Source organism: Xenopus tropicalis, chromosome 7 (genome assembly GCF_000004195.4).
Source record: "Xenopus tropicalis strain Nigerian chromosome 7, UCB_Xtro_10.0, whole genome shotgun sequence".
NCBI lineage: Eukaryota > Metazoa > Chordata > Amphibia > Anura > Pipidae > Xenopus > Xenopus tropicalis.
In genome coordinates this window covers 16,172,025-16,186,995 of record NC_030683.2, presented here as the reverse complement: position 1 = coordinate 16,186,995, position 14,971 = coordinate 16,172,025, and the positions used below count along the sequence as shown (strand labels likewise).

General features: G+C 44.3%; 1 protein-coding gene across 3 annotated transcripts in view; it reads left to right on the top strand.

Moving 5' to 3' along the window:
• The window catches only part of fam13c (family with sequence similarity 13 member C), a 112,709-nt gene that overhangs the window by 68,920 nt on the left and 28,818 nt on the right, over positions 1-14,971 (top strand). The window lies entirely within an intron of this gene.

The window sequence follows — 14,971 nt, the reverse complement described above, 5'->3', positions numbered from 1 at the left end:
TATAATATGGCAGCTCGGTGCCAAGGGAAGGAACTGCAATTGTGGAATTATGTGTATATTAAGGCCCCTGCCTGACAAATTACCCTGCTATTGGGATCATGGGAGGGGATTCATGAAAAAGGGGTGGGATTGTGGGTTGGACTGAACTTAACTGACCAAGTATGGGTTTTAGCAATTCTGTAAATCATACACAACTTCATTAGTTAAATAGTTCCAAACAATGGCAGTTCCACCTTTGTTCATAGCCATTACAAATCCACTAGATGTCACTGTTTCATTAGTGCCTTTTGGTTGTCAGTAGGATGATGGAAGAGCTGCAGTTTTTCCTTTTCCAAAGGGTCCCTTTCATAGTTGGGGTCCTGGTGCAAATGTTACCTACCTAATCTTAATGACTTCTGCCTAGTAACTAAGGGAAACAACACTAGAAGGCACTTAAAGCTATATGGGCTATTAACCCTATGGGTCCCTATACCTGGTATTTATAATCTCAGCTGTCAGAAGGGTTGCCACTATTTCTGGAAAAAAAATACCAGCCTTCCCATATTTATAGCATTTTTTCTTATTACTAACACTGGTATGAAGTTTTATTTGTAATGATTAGGCCAGTAAAATACCGGCAAGGGTGTAACCATAGGCGTCAGTCACATTTTGCCTGCCTTTATGCCTCAGGCATAGAGGTGGGGCAGGTAATTACTTTCACTTTCCATTCTGCACTTCCTTGAAGTCACTGCACTCCTCTCCCTCCTCACTGTGTATAACTGTGTAGCCTGTGCGTGGCACATAAACAAGATGATACTTGTCCTCAGATTGGTGCCTGCCTATTGGCTGTGATAGTGAATTCCAAGACTGAAAGAAAACAAGATTTATGTAATTTATATTGTGTAAGTAAAGTTTATTTTGCTCAACTAACATGATAAGAAGGGAATGGGATGTGCCATTTTTTCTTAGGGGGACAGGTCCCCTTTAAGTAATTATCAGACATGTTTGTTCTGTGCAAGGAGATCCCAGCCCTGTACACAAACAGTCTCCGGGAGCAGCAGATAGTAGTGTAAATACTGTATATCGCTGAGCTCTGCCCAGTGGCACCGTCATTGTCACCCCATGTCCTACAGGGAGAAGCTCAGGGACCCTCGTGCCTGTAAGTACTACTGATAAGTCCCATATCCTTAGCCATGGCTGGGCACATTCCAAACCAGAGGGTTAATAAAACAAAATCCCATCTCTGTGTGTGCCAACCCTGCTAATTCCCAGCTGGCACCCACTCTCCTTCTCCCACTCAGTGTCCCTTAAGGCTCAGCTCCGTGGGACGGGGGGCTGGCACGGCACAGACTTTCTTTGTATAAGGCAGTTAGAGACTCCATTATAACTTGTGTTTGTGTAACGCGGGACATTCCCTACTGTTTACAGCGCCGGGCAGAACCTTTATTCATTGCACTCGGATTCTCTTCTAATGTACTAACTTGTGGCACTGGGATTGTTGGGCAGCAAAATGTGTATGGAAAATAGTAGTTGCCTGTCCTCGGAGTGCCAGGTAGGGTGCGCCAAGCGTGGGGAGGTGGAGACCTTTACAAGCTGGCACATTTGCTGAATGGCTGGCAGTTACTCCAAATGCTGTACACTCCACTGCTGTTAGTTTGTTTCTTATAAAGCGCAGCTTATAGTGGGTATATATTTGGGGTCTGGCTGCCCCTGCAGGGGGGCCCAGGGGTGTAGGGGGCCCAGTAAGGTCCTAAGTAATTAGCCATTTCAATGTATCTTAGTAGAATTGGGTAGCTTACCAATGTTTTTGGGCCCTAAATTAAATTTGCTGTGTGGCCCAATAGCATTTAGTTAAGCATTTAGATTGTAAGCTCTACGGGGTAAGGACCTCCTTCCTACTGTGCCTCATACCACATGGCACTTATTCCCTGTGCATTTATATATATATATATATATTGTATTTATTTATTATAACACTTGCCCTCCCTGTGTGTAATTGTGTATTCTGTAAGATTGTACAGCGCTGCGTACCCTTGTGGCGCTTTATAAATAAAGTTATACATACATACATACATAAAGCGCAGCTTATAGTGGGTATTTATTTGGGGTCTGGCTGCCCCTACAGGGGGACCCAGGGGTGTCGAGGGCCCAGTAAGGTCCCAAGTAATTAGCCATTTCAATATATCTTGGTAGAATTGGGTAGTTTAGCAATGGTTTGGGGCCCTAAATTAAATTTGCTGTGGGGCCCAGTAGCATTTAGTTAAGCCAGGCAAAAAATGCCCTACTCTGCACACAATAAATGGCCCCCATGGTTACACAAAAGCCACTGCAGCCTGCATCATATCTATTAACCAAGACTCAATTTCCCACAGTTTATAGTTACATAGGGTTGAAAAAAGACCAGAGTCCATCAAGTTCAACCCTTCCAAGTAAACCCAGCACCCACAACCTATACTTACCTATCTATACACTCACATACATAAACTATATAAACAAACATTAATACTAACTGTAGATATTAGTATCACAATAGCAAGTAGCAGTAATCTTTAAAACCAGTGAAAATGTGTAAAGAATCTATATTGGAAAGTTATTTTGATTTATATTTTTGGAGCTCACTTTCCCCTGAATAATAAGTTGAAGTTTCTCAGAGAAGAATCTGTAGGAGGAGGATTCTGAGAATTCTTTGTTACTGATTTTGCTTTTGATTACAAATACCTAAGGTTCTACCCCTGACCTGCTGAGAGCTTAGGACTACAGAATTGGGCTTATTGATTGACAGTTGCTCCCCTTAGTGGTTTGCCCATGATTCCTCAGCTCCATTCAGCTCCCTTCTTGGTTCTCTCTGGGCTCCTGGTAGGTTTTAGATATAAAACAAATGCCACTTGGCATCTGCCGAAGGAGAATGTACCCCATAAACATTTTACATTTACAGTTGTAGAGGACTGATAATTTAGTTACCCTTTTTATTGCATGCAGCCCCCTAATGTTGTGTACTGAAAAGTGTACAGAGGGGACTTTTTTCTTATCCTTTGTTAAAGTATTCTCCTGTTAGTTCCATTGTTAGTTCCATTGTTAGTTCCATTGTTAGTTCCATAAGTGGCCAGTAGGGGTTATTGTTCTATTCTTTAAAAGAAAGAAGCCCACATGTGTTTCCTCTCTCTTCTGGGATTCCGCCTGAGCAGGAAGATGGATGAATGTTAGAGCTTGGGTGGAGGTAGACCCAGCAGTTGTAGATAGGCGTTAGGGTAGTTCTGTAGTAGGCAACTCCAGGAGTGAGAGATAGGATCAGGTTAGCTAGTGAGCAGCCTGAAGCTCCACCAAGGAGATTAGAAGGATATTCCCGTATGTACCACCTTTAGGATAGAGACATAAGTGTACAGACTTTGGGACTACTGTGACTAGGTTCCACGTGTAGGGCCTGACACTGGGGATTGAACATTCTGCATTGGCTAAATCCATGATTTGATTAATGGCTTGAATCTGTATGTGTGAGTATATACTGTACAATTGTACTGTATCATCTTTGGCTAGCCTTCAAAAGATCTGTGCTACATTTCTGCAAATAAATCGTTATCAGTTATCAGTAAATTATAGTTTTGCAACACCCTTTCTCCAACAATACGCGAGGGCCCACTCCTATAGATTAAGTGTTACATTAGTTTGGCTGTTAGTGTCTGGAATATCAAGAACCCCCACTTAACTATCACCTTACTCAGTAATAGAAGTCAAGGACACCCTAAAGAGGTGGGTTCAAAGTTGTGGGGCTTTTCCCCCAGGGTCCAGAGTCTTGGGTCTGGATTTTGGCTGGCGGGAGAGTCCATTTTTTCCCTTAGATGCTCCTAAAGCCTTAATGCCAACTACAGTAAACTAGGAGGTGAAGCCACTGGCAGAAGCAGAAATAGACACCCACAGGCCCAGGGACAAAATTTGCAACCAGGCTCCACTGAACTACCTGCAGCCTCCTACAAATATCAATGGCTTTACCACATCTGCCACTGGGCCCCAAGGTGGGACAGGCCTGGATGCAATCGTATTAGATCTTGAGCTTTATTGTGTTCAGTCTTCGTTTATCTATAAAAGCCCCACATTGTTTCATACAGTGGAACTTGTCGGTGCATTTTACGATAAGTATAAGGGGCTACAGATCTTCCTGCATATCTAGTTTTACCAGCCATCAGCCCAAATGCACGGAACATGAGTATTTACTTGTGGTAATGGTGCAGAGTTTAACGAAGAAAAGTGCAAGTGCCTATAGGTCACTTTCATGGTCTATGGATCAATTGCTAATATCCAGCAAACTAAATATCTTCACTGGCGCAACCAACTGTGTTCTCAGGACTGGTCTCTCTTACTATAATGAGCTTAAAGACCAAGGAATGAGACAGTGGCTCCAGTCAATTTCAAGTGCAGCTTAATCCAGGGGTCCTGCCCTTGGGCCGCGGTTCAGAGGTTACATTTAATTAAACAAATCCCTGCTGATCCAGGCAAATATCAGGTTACCTGATTGGGATCACAAAGCGGCTACGTTTCCATATATATTTCCAATGGGTCTAAGCGCCCCTTGCTGTCTCCGAGGGCTCATTTTCCCAATGTACAGATTGAGCAGACTCTATTGACACAGTTGCACACAATGCATTCACCGTTTATTTTGTGAGCCAGATGCATCGCTTGCATTGGACAAATACAAGAAAACCAAAATCCTAGTGAACCTGTTACTATAGGACATTAGGGCCGGGACACTAAGGAATATTGGAATACGTGGATTAGGGTTCCACAAATAGCCTCAGCTATGGATTTAAGTCTCATCAAACGGTGACTTTCATGGCTCCCTGTATTCCCATTCCCCACCTGCAAGTCTTAAATGGAATAATCCGACACCTGTTTTAGCTGGATGAGCAGAAATACTTGCTAAATTCATTTGCTAATTTGCACTGTAATTGCTGTTTCTATAATAGAACGGCGAATATAAATCCCTTTTAAATACTGCATGTCGAGTTCTGAGCCTGGAAATAAACTTGCACGTTCCGCTGTCAGAAATATGGCGACAGGGACCTTTGTGTTTGGGGGGGCTAATAGCAGGCTGCATTGTGCCGGGGCAGATAATACCCCGTAAGCCAAGAGCCGCATTCTTCCATTCTCTTTGGTTCTAAAGTAGCTCATTTTTTTTTTAATATATGTAATTATCTTCCCCAAGAAGGGGGGTACTTTGTATTATGAAATGGATATTTATTCAAAATACTGTTTAATATGACAATATGTATCATGAGTTAATTTGCAGTCACACTAATATGAAGCAATTATAGGAAGAAATAGAATGTAGGTATTATTCTTAGGCTCCTTTCCAATCAACTTTCCTACCAGCTTCCATAGCCCTATTGATTTTAAATCCCTTCGCAAGGAATCAGTAAGAGGAATGGCCCAAATGCTCCCAGTATTTGTACAGAGACATTCCATCAGCTTGAACCAGAATATCACTTAGCGCAATTCAGCAGGAACGGCCCTTGAGTTGTATTCATATGTTCTGCTAATGGAACAAATCATTAATAACAGCGGAAATAACCAGCATTCCTTGTTGGAGTTGTTTGTGCATACAGGTTACATCACAGAGTTGGCACAGTATAATCATAATCATTATAGCATAATCATGACATTACAAACACCTAATGTAAAGCTGAATAAGGCAAAGGGAATTCTGTTTATGGGCTGTGACTTCTATAGAGATTCCAGCTCTGACTAGGGAGAAATGGGAAACTCATGCACTCTGGTAACGTATAATAACAGTTTGTGTTTAACCCCAACAGTAATGACAAATGAATAAAGATTTATGTATTATTCCTTTGTATCCACAGATACTTATTGTTAACACTAGAGTGGTCCTTATGGGCATTGAGGAATTGGCAATTGCCCTGCACATCATGGGGCCCTCAGAGAAGCAGAAGGGTTGTTGTAGAGATCAATATCAATATAAATTTATTGGTTGACTGCACAGTCAATGCAGCAGCAGCTCCTATAATAGCACTAGGGATATGATAGCCTCTGGGAAGGGACTGGGGCTGTGGGATAGCAGGTATAGTAGGGAGAGATGGTGCCTATAGTAGCAGTGGGGGGATAATAGCCTCTGGGAAGGGACTGGGGCTGTGGGATAGCAGGTATAGTAGGGAGAGATGGTGCCTATAGTAGCAGTGGGGGGATAATAGCCTCTGGGAAGGGACTGGGGCTGTGGGATAGCAGGTATAGTAGGGAGCGATGGTGCCTATAGTAGCAGTGGGATAATAGCCTCTGGGAAGGGACTGGGGCTGTGGGATAGCAGGTATAGTAGGGAGAGATGGTGCCTATAGTAGCAGTGGGGGGGATAATAGCCTCTGGGAATGGACTGGGGCTGTGGGATAGCAGGTATAGTAGGGAGAGATGGTGCCTATAGTAGCAGTGGGGGGATAATAGCCTCTGGGAAGGAACTGGGGCTGTGGGATAGCAGGTATAGTAGGGAGAGATGGTGCCTATAGTAGCAGTGGGGGGATAATAGCCTCTGGGAAGGGGCTGGGGCTGAGGGATAGCAGGTATAGTAGGGAGAGATGGTGCCTATAGTAGCAGTGGGGGGATAATAGCCTCTGGGAAGGGACTGGGGCTGTGGGATAGCAGGTATAGTAGGGAGAGATGGTGCCTATAGTAGCAGTGGGATAATAGCCTCTGGGAAGGGACTGGGGCTGTGGGATAGCAGGTATAGTAGGGAGAGATGATGCCTATAGTAGCAGTGGGGGGATAATAGCCTCTGGGAAGGGACTGGGGCTGTGGGATAGCAGGTATAGTAGGGAGAGATGGTGCCTATAGTAGCAGTGGGGGGATAATAGCCTCTGGGAAGGGACTGGGGCTGTGGGATAGCAGGTATAGTAGGGAGAGATGGTGCCTATAGTAGCAGTGGGGGATAATATCCTCTGGGAAGGGACAGTGGCTATGGGATAGCAGGTATAGTAGAAGTAGCCTTTTGTTCTGTAATAATTGATGGTTGGGGGTAGCTTAATGGCTCTGTGTCATTCTGACAGCTGATTGCATTAATAGCAATTAACAGTAATTGGGAGCTTATTTTTCCTAGTTATAAAGTTGCCGTAAGCATCTATTATCCATCATCCTACCATTACATAGCAACTGACAGCTCCTTGTCATGCTGGTCACTAATGGTACATACTGTTAGTGCTATTTTGGACAATAGTTCAGAGCTGTCTCTCCCGTACCAGTAGTAATTGGGTGCTGTCAGTTACTCAGGAAGGAGATGCAGGCAATGGAATACTCCTACCGGCCTATAATAACAGATGTCAGAGCTTCTCAGCGCAAGTACCAGGCAGCACGTTCTCGTGGTTTGTCTCCCACACGAGCTATTAATAAGCGGCTGGTCAATAAGTGCAAAATCTATTTACTTAGGGCTGGATACGGCTGAGGTAAAGGAATTAATTCTATCTTAATGCAAATCAGCTTTGATCACCTCGAAGTTAGAAAGAATCTGATGAATTTATAGAGCAAAAGATGGTTTTATAGGTACGACAATATAGTTGTATATAAGCCTATTTATGTGTATTTATGTATATACTGTAAATTAGCTTTAAAACACCTTCAGGATTATGTAATAAAAGGCACTAAGAAGCCCCACCCCCGGCAGTCAAAAAAGAAATGAGAAAAAGCGCTAGTTGCCCTGTGTATGAGCCCTAATGTGTCTTAACAGAAATTTGAAATTGTTTAATCAATTACATACAAGGGCAGCCGCAAGTGTTATTATGGACACAGTAATTGCACATAAAATCATTAAAGGAGAATGCAAGTCAAAATGTAAAAAGCATACTGCCCAATAGTCCTCCTATTGTTTAGTAAAAACGCCACACGTTTGGCTCAGCTAATCACATATTTACTCACTCACACTTACTCACATTGTCTAGAACAGGCAGCCATCTCTAAAAAGGTATTCTCCCTTCCTTTCCCTCCTTGCTTCATACTGCACATGTGTTTCATTCCCTCCCCCCCCCCTCCTCTGCCAGATCCACTTCTGATTGGCTGGTGGGCATGTGTAGCTCAGAACAGGAGACAGGATCAAGTTACACACATGCTCAGAGAATAGGAAGGCTGCCGCTGGCACCTACAGGAAGGGGAGAGAGATTTCAGTGGCTGTAGGCTTCACACTGCTGTAGGCTGCCAGCACCATATCTCAGAGAAGCAAGCAGGGATCTGGGAATTTAGATATGCAGTAAGTACTTTAAAAGAATAATTTATATTAACCTTTCCTTGTCCAACCGCCGCCATGCTGAATGTGACGCTAATTCTGGGGTCACCTACAAATCACATGCAAATGTCAAACACTTACAATGGCGGCAGACATGAATCTAGGAATTACAGTGGAGTTACGGGAAAAAACTTAGATTGTAAGCTCTACGGGACAAGGACCTCCTTCCTACTGTGTGTCATACCACATGGCACTTACTCCCTGTGTATTTATACTTTATACAACGCTGCGTATCCTTGTAGTGCTGTATAAGTAAAATTATACATACATACATACAAATGCATTGTGGGTAAAAAATAGGGATGCACAGAATCCACTTTTTTGGGTTCGGCCGAACCTGCGAACCCACCCCAACGGATTCGGCGAAATACCGAACCAAATTACTACTAGCATAAGCTAATTAAGATCCGGAAGGGGTAAAAATTAGTGCGCGCAGCACGCGGTGCAATTTTTTCCCCCCTAACATTTAACCCTTCTGAGTGCTAAGTAGTATATGATTATTTACACTAATTATGATTCGGTTCCGCCAGGACCATGGATTCGGCCAAAACCTGCCAAAAAAGGCTGAATCCTGGCCGAATACCGAACCGAATCCTGGATTTGGTACATCCCTAGTAAAAAAAAAACCCTGATAGATTCTGTCCATCTAATGTAATTGGCTAAAACTTTTAGAACTTTATAATGAAGTCAAGGGGGGCATTTGCTAAAGTTCCATTTTTTTTTCACTATTCGTTTTTATTTGTTCTGAAAACTCGAATTTTTCCTGTAAAAAAAAAAAAGGAGATTTTTCATGATTTATTATGCAACAAAACCACAACAAATCCAAAATAAAAAATCCGCGATCTAAAAGCCGTCGAGATGACGTACAAGTCAATGGCAGGGGTCACTTTTTTACGACTGGAAGATATTTCCTCCGTTGGTTTTGGGTTGTTTTGATGCTTGCATTTGTGCGAAAAAACGAAAAAGTTGTGGTTTTCATATTTTTTTCTGCGTCTTTTCTTGTTTATGCTTTCTCAAAAGTAACTAAAATAAAATGAGTTATGGTTTCAAGTAAGTCTAAAAGCATGAAAATCCTAATGTTGATGATGAACTCCCCCATTAATTGACATAAAGTAGCCCAATGACCCGTAGTGAAATGTAGGGAAGCAGGGGCATGACGGAGCCATAGGGCAGACATAGCCACTCCCAGTTGTAGGTGATTGGTGGATTTGTAGTATAGGTATAAATACCGAAAACCGTTCCCGCTTCTCAATCCATTTTAGGCAGCATAATAAAACGCCCACCCTCCCTCCCTATACAGGTGGTGGCAACGAGACGTTGTTGGCGGGGTAATTGAGTTGGGGGAAAACAATGGTTGGGTTAGGAAGGGAGTTTAGTAGTTAATTGGGGCTGGCATGCCTGGAACCTCAGGGGTAAGAAAGTGGATCAGGAGGTGAGTTTTGTTGGGTAGGGGGTTCCGGGCTAGAAGGGCAGCTGGCGGCACCAGTTGCGCTGCGCAGTTATTGGCTTGTTACGGGTTATGGTTATTCAAAAGTTGGTTGCTTATTATACAAACATTTGTGTTATGTTTATGAGATGTTTTGTATCATATTTGTTCTTTATGATATGTTTTAAATTAAAACTTTGTTGTTATTAATAAATGTTCTGCGGCCATTTAATCCCAAGAATTGGTGTCCGTGTGTTTTTTGGGATTGGTAAGTAAAAGGGTTAAAGGGGGTTTGGGAGAAAGGTGGGTCAAGATCCGACGTTGCTCACGTCATGTATGTATGTATATATTTATTTATAAATCACTACTTATATACGCAGTTCTGTACAGTAGAATAGAATTATACAAACAGGGGGTTTGGGTGATTGGGATGTGCCCATTGGCTGTTTGCGCTGCACTTGGACCCCTTTGCATTTATTATGAGCTGAACCCCATTTTTCCCATTACCTGTTTGCGGCCAGGTACCCACACACCTTCCTAGTGATCAGTTCATAAGAAGCTCCCTAATTCCAAGCAAACACAGGTTAATCTTTACACCACATAAGGAAGGTCCATCCCGTAGTACCATAAACACACACTTTATTGCTCCTGTCAACATTAAGTGTTGACACAAAACATGCTGTGACCGGGAGCAAGTGGATAAATATTAAACTGTTGATGGAGAGCTTGCTGGATTTCAATGTCAGAGGTTGACACTTCTGCGCTGATGATGGGGCCACTTTAGTATGGAAAATCCACGCATGTGGTGATCTCACATTACAGATAGGCCGGTCAGTCAGAACCATTGGCAGCCCGCGCTGGGCTAACTCAGCTGTGTCCTCTTATGTGCAAGGTCATCCCAGTTAAATAACTTCTCATAAGTCTTCGATATCACGGTTGTACGGTAAGAACAAGATTTATTTCCTGCTTATTTCTGTTTTTGGAACAATGTTGTCTGTCTTGAATGTATCATTGAGATTATGTTCAAGTGGAATTTTAAGTTTCAATTGAAGAGCTTTTTTTTTTTTTTTTTTTTTAAAGCAGGGGTGCCTGCCATTAGTACTGCAATATTGTGGTTCCACAAAGCAACAGTTATAGCTAGGAAGATAGTTGCTGTGGGGATAATAGCCTCTGGGAAGGGACTGTGGCTGTGGGATAGCAGGTATAGTAGGGAGAGATGGTGCCTATAGTAGCAGTGGGATAATAGCCTCTGGGAAGGGACTGGGGCTGTGGGATAGCAGGTATAGTAGGGAGAGATGGTGCCTATAGTAGCAGTGGGGGGATAATAGTCTCTGGGAAGGGACTGGGGCTGTGGGATAGCAGGTATAGTAGGGAGAGATGGTGCCTATAGTAGCAGTGGGGGGATAATAGCCTCTGGGAAGGGACTGGGGCTGTGGGATAGCAGGTATAGTAGGGTGAGATGGTGCCTATAGTAGCAGTGGGGGGATAATAGCCTCTGGGAAGGGACTGGGGCTGTGGGATAGCAGGTATAGTAGGGAGAGATGGTGCCTATAGTAGCAGTGGGATAATAGCCTCTGGGAAGGGACTGGGGCTGGGGGATAGCAGGTATAGTAGGGAGAGATGGTGCCTATAGTAGCAGTGGGGGATAATAGCCTCTGGGAAGGGACTGGGGCTGTGGGATAGCAGGTATAGTAGGGAGAGATTGTGCCTATAGTAGCAGTGGGATAATAGCCTCTGGGAAGGGACTGGGGCTGTGGGATAGCAGGTATAGTAGGGAGAGATGGTGCCTATAATAGCAGTGGGGGATAATAGTCTCTGGGAAGGTTCTGGGGCTGTGGGATAGCAGGTATAGTAGGGAGAGATGGTGCCTATAGTAGCAGTGGGGGGATAATAGCCTCTGGGAAGGAACTGGGGCTGTGGGATAGCAGGTATAGTAGGGAGAGATGGTGCCTATAGTAGCAGTGGGGGATAATAGTCTCTGGGAAGGGACTGGGGCTGTGGGATAGCAGGTATAGTAGGGAGAGATGGTGCCTATAGTAGCAGTGGGGGATAATAGTCTCTGGGAAGGGACTGGGGCTGTGGGATAGCAGGTATAGTAGGGAGAGATGGTGCCTATAGTAGCAGTGGGGGATAATAGTCTCTGGGAAGGGACTGGGGCTGTGGGATAGCAGGTATAGTAGGGAGAGATGGTGCCTATAATAGCAGTGGGGGGATAATAGCCTCTGGGAAGGGACTGTGGCTGTGGGATAGCAGGTATAGTAGGGAGAGATGGTGCCTATAGTAGCAGTGGGGGGATAATAGCCTCTGAAGGGACTGGGGCTGTGGGATAGTAGGTATAGTAGGGAGAGATGGTGCCTATAGTAGCAGTGGGTGGATAATAGCCTCTGGGAAGGGACTGTGGCTGTGGGATAGCAGGTATAGTAGGGAGAGATGGTGCCTATAGTAGCAGTGGGGGGATAATAGCCTCTGGGAAGGGACTGGGGCTGTGGGATAGCAGGTATAGTAGGGAGAGATGGTGCCTATAGTAGCAGTGGGGGGATAATAGCCTCTGGGAAGGGACTGGGGCTGTGGGATAGTAGGTATAGTAGGGAGAGATGGTGCCTATAGTAGCAGTGGGATAATAGCCTCTGGGAAGGGACTGTGGCTGTGGGATAGCAGGTATAGTAGGGAGAGATGGTGCCTATAGTAGCAGTGGGGGGATAATAGCCTCTGGGAAGGGACTGTGGCTGTGGGATAGCAGGTATAGTAGGGAGAGATGGTGCCTATAGTAGCAGTGGGGGGATAATAGCCTCTGGGAAGGGACTGGGGCTGGGGGATAGCAGGTATAGTAGGGAGAGATGGTGCCTATAGTAGCAGTGGGGGATAATAGCTTCTGGGAAGGGACTGGGGCTGTGGGATAGCAGGTATAGTAGGGAGAGATGGTGCCTATAGTAGCAGTGGGGGATAATAGCCTCTGGGAAGGGACTGGGGCTGTGGGATAGCAGGTATAGTAGGGAGAGATGGTGCCTATAGTAGCAGTGGGGGGATAATAGCCTCTGGGAAGGGACTGGGGCTGTGGGATAGCAGGTATAGTAGGGAGAGATGGTGCCTATAGTAGCAGTGGGGGGATAATAGCCTCTGGGAAGGGACTGTGGCTGTGGGGTAGCAGGTATAGTAGGGAGAGATGGTGCCTATAGTAGCAGTGGGGGGATAATAGCCTCTGGGAAGGGACTGGGGCTGTGGGATAGCAGGTATAGTAGGGAGAGATGGTGCCTATAGTAGCAGTGGGGGGATAATAGCCTCTGGGAAGGGACTGGGGCTGTGGGATAGCAGGTATAGTAGGGAGAGATGGTGCCTATAGTAGCAGTGGGATAATAGCCTCTGGGAAGGGACTGGGGCTGTGGGATAGCAGGTATAGTAGGGAGAGATGGTGCCTATAGTAGCAGTGGGGGGGATAATAGCCTCTGGGAAGGGACTGGGTCTGTGGGATAGCAGGTATAGTAGGAAGAGATGGTGCCTATAGTAGCAGTGGGGGGATAATAGCCTCTGGGAAGGGACTGGGGCTGTGGGATAGCAGGTATAGTAGGGAGAGATGGTGCCTATAGTAGCAGTGGGGGGGATAATAGCCTCTGGGAAGGGACTGGGGCTGTGGGATAGCAGGTATAGTAGGGAGAGATGGTGCCTATAGTAGCAGTGGGGGGATAATAGCCTCTGGGAAGGGACTGTTGGTGTTTGTGATTATTTTTGTGTAATTAAATGATCCTCCTTATCTCAGTTTGACGTGACAGTATACGTGTGATATGGGGTAAAGCACATGACAGATTGAAGCTTAAAACTTTTAAAGCTAGGGGGATTATTTTTCCAATACAATGGAATGGTGTGATCTGATTGGTCAGATGGGAGGCATGTTATTTTCAGGTGAATGATTGAAACTCAAAACCTTTAAAACCCCCTAAGTAATATGTTAGCTTCCCCCCAACACAAACATATATGTATAGATGTATATGATAGAAATATGTTACATGTGCGCTTATCTTGTTTATTGCCCCCAATAAATGCATTACTATTCCCAGTGTTTACACTAATACACTCTCACATTTAACATTCAATTATTTTCCTTATTATTGTGCAGGGGCCCCCCCTCTGTATCTCTCTTTCCCATTGTAACATTATTACACCCAGGCACATTCCTTATGCCGTTGAGCAACAGTTACGACTGGACTTTTGTCGCCTTTTGCATTACGTAATCCCATCGCCCATAAATTGCTGTCCTTTATTAATTTTTAAATCCTCCAACAACAGAACCTTGGAAACGTTTCTACGCAATGCACATTGCCTCACTATGTCACACTATGACAGATATGCACACTCATTATGAGCTCGGCATTCCTGTTACATAAGAACCATGTGCTCAGTACCTGCCCGTGCCGCTGTATTCACTACTATGGGCTGTGGAGTAACTGCCAGCACAACTCTGCTTTGCTTTGTGGGCGGTGAGGCAACCGGTGGAACCCCCTGCGATCGGTTTGTGCTTTTACTACCATTCTAGTAATGTTTGTTTTATAAATGTTGAAGACTCCTCTCTTAATATTGTTTCTTAATAGACATATAATTTCTTCAGCTTGAAGCTGCCAGTGTAATTGGTACAAGTGCTCCCTAAGGGCTGCAATTGTGTGCTCCTTAGTGTTCCAGCAATTGTGCCCGTAGCTTTGGTAAATTAGTCCTGCTTGTATTAAGAAGTCTATGTGTGTAACTTCCTGCGTGCAGCTCTCTGTTGCTTTCTATTGAGTAGATTCTAGATATCTTCCATGGGAGTGTTTTAGACATCTTCTTTGGGTGGGTTCTAGATATCTTCCTTAGGTGGATTCTAGTTATCTTGCTTAGGTGGGTTTTAGATATATTCTTTGGGTGGGTTTTAGATATCTTTCTTAGGTGAACTCTAGATATCTTCTTTGGGTGTGTTTTAGACATCTTCTTTGGGTGGGTTCTAAATATCTTCCATGGGTGGATTCTAGATATCTTCCTTAGGTGGATTCTAGATATCTTCCTTGGGTGTGTTTTAGACATCTTTTTGGGTGGGATCTAGATATCTTCCATTGGTGGATTCTATATATTTTCCTTAGGTGAAGTCAATATGTCCTCCATGGATGGGTTTTAAAAATCTTCTTTGGGTGGGTTCTAGGTATCTTCCTTAGGTGAAGTCAGGATATCCTCCATGGGAGGGTTTTTAAAATCTTCTTTGGGTGGGTTCTAGATATCTTCCTTAGGTGAAGTCAAGATTTCCTCCATGGGTGGGTTCTAGATATCTTCCTTAGGTG